Genomic DNA, 5,000 nt, shown 5'->3' with positions numbered 1-5,000 from the left:
TATCAGATAGGTCCCCCTTTCTCTCCCCTCTCCCGTCTCCCTCTGGCCTGGAGCCTCAATATTCAATTTCCGCGATGCTCCAAGGGGTAGCCTTATCACAACCCAGCGCCGGGCTCCTTATCAGTTAGTTGAAGCCCTTTCTCCCTACCCCTTCTCACCTGACCCTGCCCTTCTCTCTCTCTCTATCTCTTTTCTCTTCTCTCTCTCTCTTCTCTCTTCTCTCTTTTTTTTTTTCTCTCTCTTTTTCTCTCTTCTCTTCTCTTCTCTTCTCTTTCTCTCTCTCTCTCTCTTCTCTCTCTCTCTTCTCTTTCCCTCTCTCTCTTTGCTTTCCCTCTCTCTCTTTGCTTTCCCTCTCTCTCTTTGCTTTCCCTCTCTCTCTTCTCTTTCTCTCTCTCTCCTCTCTCTCTCCTCTCTTTTTCTCTCTCTCTTTTCTCCTTTTTTTCTCTCTCTCTTTTCTCTTTCTCTCTCTCTCTTTTCTCTTTCTCTCTCTCTTCTCTTTCTCTTTCTCTTTCTCTTTCTCTCTCTCTCTCTCTCTCTCTCTCTCTCTCTCTCTCTCTCTCTCTCTCTCTCTTTTCTCTTTCTCTCTTTTCTCTTTCTTTATATACATACATCTATATATGTATGTATATATGTATGTATGTATGTATGTATGTATGTATGTATGTATGTATGCATATATATATAATATATAATATATAATATATAATATATAATATATATATATATATATATATATATATATATATATATATATATATATATACACACAAATAAGATATATACACACATATATATATATACACACACACGTGAATTACAAAAAATACAATAACGTGCACACACAGTAAGAAAGAATTATAATCGTGACGTTTAGAACTTTTAATGGAAGTTCATCTTCGGACGCAGGAAATAAGAAAATAAAAATGTGTCCAAATGTTCTGCACATCTCCTGTAATATATTTTCATAATCAATTCACTGTATATATCATTAGGTTACACAACTCTACGGGATATCACGCCTAATTTCAACTATCCCCCCATATAGTGCACTGAATGCAGTTGCAGAGATGTGAGCTTATTAGATATTCTACAAGACACCAAAAAGTACTTTCTTTGGAATGATTTAATATTGAAGCCATACTAGAGGTTAGGTAGGAAAAGGCACAGGATATTATTTTCTCCTAATATATAAACAAAGATGATAACTTACTATAGATTCAACAAAATCTTTTTTATTTGCTGTAATATTTACACTAAAGATCTCGATTTGACTTGTAAACAATGAGGCAAAGAAGTCTGTGATATTGTTCTTTATCATAATACTGATACTAATTTGAATAGCTCTACATGCTTGGCCTTTCCCTGTTATATCTCTAGTTTGAGAGTGGAGGTAAATAAGTCTTCTATCCAGGAGGCATTACTTGAGTCCATCCATCTATAAAAAGTCCAGACAAAGTTAAGAGCTCGATTTATCAGGTAGACACAATTGACTGTCATTATTGAGGCGCCTAGCCACAGAAACTAGAGCTTAGATTCAATTATAATTTAAAGTCAATCTGTCCCGTCAAGGTAGATTCCTGACATAAACTCACAATGCATGACTTTAAGTAAATTAATGAAAGACGAGGAAAATATAAAGGCTATCCTAAATTCAAAATGTGTTAGATAATAGCGTAATACAATACCATAATCACATATCAGGACTACCAAAGCCTGTGGTAAATTATAGACTGAACGAAACTAAATATCATGCGTCCTTAAAAAAAACATGACATGAAGTAGGTCGCACTTGCGGTGTGCATGAAAGAACAATGAATAAAAGAGAAGATGAGAATTCATGATTCTGCCGGCACTACATAACCTCGTAAGTAAGTCAGCAGCAGAATATCTTATGTGCTGAGGCTCACTGAGGCAAAGTGGTCTCCAGAAAGAGCTGTAGGCTATGTTGTAAGTGATAGCCGCATTAAGGTATATCATTCTGGGGAGAATTATCTTATGATAAGCTTTATGTGTAGATATCCGCACATGTGGATATCTTTCTGTGGCCCGGGTTTGTTGGATATGAATCTTGAATTTGAGTTGACAGAATCTCACTAGTTGGAAATGATAAAGTAAATCATAGGAAGGGAGATCTGACCGACATTGTAAGCATTTATATGTATATATATGGTTAGATACATGTGTGTGTGTGAGTGTGAGTGTGAGTGCGTGTGCGTGTGCGTGTGCGTGTGCGTGTGCGTGTGCGTGTGCATGTGCGTGTGCGTGTGCGTGTGCGTGTGCGTGTGCGTGTGAAGGTTCGTATGTATATCTATACACTGCTTTAATGATTTACAGTTGAGGCATTAACATCAAAACTAACGTTTTCATAACTCAAACCAGACGGCAGTAACAATCAGAATCAGCCTTAGATACAGTTCCACGTCGACACTGTAACGGGGGTACCGCACGAGGGCAAATATTCTTGTCCTTCTTATAATCTACAATATATTCTATTCACGTATTGCGTACTCCCTATCACACGATGCGCGAGAGATTCAATCTGTACACGCATTTGTAAACAACAAGAATGCTGCTCGCTAACCCTTTCAGGGCGTGTCTAGAAGGGCTCCAAAAACATCTCTTTTTAACATTATAGCATTCTGTTATCAAACAAATTTCTAAGCAGATTATTGGCTATAGAGTTTTATTGTCCGGGAATAAAATTTGCATGATTTAGACAAAGGTTGGAGCCCCTCTTTTAGTTCCCATAGACTACCGAATGAAAACAATAAGGCAAATAAGTCTGTGATATTGTTCTTTATCATAATAATGATATCAATTTGAATAGCTCTTCATGCTTGGTCGTTCCCTGTTTATAACTTATCATATTTTCAATACTTTTTTTTTTTTTTGTAATATTTACACTAAAGATCTCGATTTGACTTGTAAACAACGAGGCAAAGAATTCAGTAATATTGTTCTTTATCATAATACTGATACTAATTTGAATAGCTCTACATGCTCGGTCTTATCCTGTTATAACTAATCATAATCTCATAAACAACATTCATTTTATTTATTGTAATATCTAAACCAAAGATCTCGATTTGACTTTTGTAGAAATAACAAATTAAATGGCTTGAGAGACATATTTATGTAAACGCCCTAATCTGCACGAATTTGAAGATAGCAGACGGTACGTGCGTAGATTGTAGAAAATATACAAAAAAATACCCTTGTGTAATAGCCCCTTAACACAGCTCACAAGAAAATCCTTTAACAGTGTTTTTCGATTCCTTTTCATCACGACCCAGTTTACTTTAAAGTAAACAACAGGAATACCCTCACGACCCTAGTGATCAACTATCTATGGAAATCCGTAATGTTTACGTATATCTCCATCCGAATTGAAAACCTTATATATATATACATACTTTTAATTTATCTATCTATTGTATATGGTGATATATATCTATTTTCAGTATGAGATGCAGAGGGACTTTGAAGAACTAGTTTTAGGACATTATATTGCTGAAATGATTAAATACAGTTTTTCTGACAAACCAAGATATTTCTGGTGGATCTTTGCAATTAACTTCACTCTTTTAGATATACTAGAGTATATATATATATATATATATATATATATATATATATATATATATATATACATACATATATACATACATACAAACATACATACATGCATACACACACACACACACACACACACACACACACACACACATACACACACACACACACACACACACACATATATATATATATATATATATATATATATATATATATATATATATATATATATAAACATACATAAATTTATATATAGGCCTACGTTCCATATGATGTGACCTGCTACCAAAGGCAGCTGGCGCATTCCAAGCTCCCTCGCCCTAAGCCCAGCGCACACGGGGCAGCGTAACTCACATCACATCCAAACATCCGTCCCAGCCAAGCCAACTCCACTCCTCGATTATCAAAGTTTCCCCATAAAGCTTTTCTCACACAACAGAGGTAACGCCAGCAATCCCTCGTTGGCCGCATGACGTCATGAACTCAGCCAGTGAAAAAAAAAGAGGAGCGAGTGTGACGTGGCGGCACGTGATTGGCCCGCCGCCGAGGCCGCCACAACGAGAGCGGTTGTGATCCGATGAGCTTCTGGGCGAGTTATGGCGGGATAAAGATATTTCAAAAGACTTCTATGAGCCCTACGTCCGCCGTTTTATTGACTCTTAACGCTATAAAGAAAGGGGACTACAAGCTTAAAAAAAAGTAGTATCGACAAAACAACGTAAGAAGGAGCTAAATGACGAGGAAAATAGAATTGGCGGGAAAAAGTTCGAACGTCCCATTCGATTCACGATCCCTCCCCCCCCTCCCCCGCCCCAAGAAACCCCGTCATTCCTAAAACGCAAAACCCACAAAACAAAACAAACAAAAATAAATAAATGAATCAATAATAATAGATAAATAAATAAAAAAATAATACAATCAAAATCCAACACGTTCGAATTTTCATCCTTCCGTTTATAACTCGAATCCCCTATCATTCCCGTTCCCTTTTCTCTCCTTTCTCCCGGAAGACATACGGACGGCGTTTCCCTGTCGTTTCCAGCTGTTAACCCCAGGCGGTGCTTAGGCCTTAATGACTCCCGTTTTCCGAATTTTCCTCGACTGAAGTGAACACGAGAATGTCATCTTTCGCCCCGCGTGGGTCGCCTTCCTTTTCTTGTTTTCGCCTTTCGTCTTTGCTGACTTTTTCCCTTTTAGCTTTTCTTGTTTTCGCCTTTCGTCTTTGCTGATTTTTTTCCATTTTAGCTTTTCTTGCTTTCGCCTTTCGTCCTTCCCGACTTTTTCCATTTTAGCTTTTCTTGCTTTCGCCTTTCGTTCTTCCCGACTTTTTCCATTTTAGCTTTTCTTGCTTTCGCCTTTCGTCCTTCCCGACTTTTTCCATTTTAGCTTTTCTTGCTTTCGCCTTTCGTCCTTCCCGACTTTTC

Source organism: Penaeus japonicus, unplaced genomic scaffold (genome assembly GCF_977035675.1).
Source record: "Penaeus japonicus unplaced genomic scaffold, GWHDUDI00000001_assembly GWHDUDI00000008, whole genome shotgun sequence".
NCBI lineage: Eukaryota > Metazoa > Arthropoda > Malacostraca > Decapoda > Penaeidae > Penaeus > Penaeus japonicus.
The sequence above is the reverse complement of the archived record's forward strand: the minus strand, read 5'-3'. Positions refer to the sequence as shown.